Source organism: Frankliniella occidentalis, unplaced genomic scaffold (assembly GCF_000697945.3).
Source record: "Frankliniella occidentalis isolate FOCC.00 unplaced genomic scaffold, Focc_3.1 Scaffold204, whole genome shotgun sequence".
NCBI classification, from domain to species: Eukaryota; Metazoa; Arthropoda; class Insecta; order Thysanoptera; family Thripidae; genus Frankliniella; species Frankliniella occidentalis.
This window is the reverse complement of record NW_026267330.1, coordinates 494,769-495,367: the sequence shown is the minus strand read 5'-3', so window position 1 is coordinate 495,367 and position 599 is coordinate 494,769. Positions and strand designations below refer to the sequence as shown.

The window sequence follows — 599 nt, the reverse complement described above, 5'->3', positions numbered from 1 at the left end:
AAAAAATTCTTTTCAAAATACTGCATAGTACATGGTAATGTTTTTCTAGACAGACTTGAAATTATTGTCAAAGAACAAAAGAATACATTTTTCTAAACAGATTTGAAATTATTGTCAAAGAACATAAGAATACTTTTCAATGTACTGCATAGTAATAATTCTTTTATACACAGATCTGAAATTATTGTCGCCGAGGGACAGTTGAAGCTAATTTACAAACATGTCAGTCGGATAGGAACATAATATATTTAAACCAAACAGAACAAAACAAAAAATCAAAAACAAAACAAAAAAAGGGTTCAATCTTTCCTACAGATAAGTGTGTAAATAAGGCATCTTAATCTTCCTATTTCACGAACAGCATTCGATGCGAACCACGTCGATCGACACGGGCCTAAACGCGTCGCCCGCGCCCGCGCCCCCTCCCCCTCCGAGCAGCCTGAACAGGGGCTTTGACTGTCTTGGCTTTCCGCGCCACAGGTTCGGGCGATTCAAAATGAATTCCATCGATGTTGGTGGATACGTTGCTTCCAGGATAGTCGCCGGTCTCGTCGTCGTTGGGGTTCAGGCGGTTCCGGGGGTGGCCATGCGTTCGCAAG

The 599-nt window shown here is 41.7% G+C and overlaps 2 protein-coding genes across 2 annotated transcripts in view; one reads left to right on the top strand and one right to left on the bottom strand.

Annotated features, from left to right (window-relative positions):
* The window catches only part of LOC113210234 (uncharacterized), a 50,133-nt gene that overhangs the window by 23,430 nt on the left and 26,104 nt on the right, over positions 1 to 599 (top strand). The window lies entirely within an intron of this gene.
* LOC113210231 (uncharacterized) overlaps positions 1 to 599 on the bottom strand; it is a 26,976-nt gene that overhangs the window by 1,645 nt on the left and 24,732 nt on the right. The window lies entirely within an intron of this gene.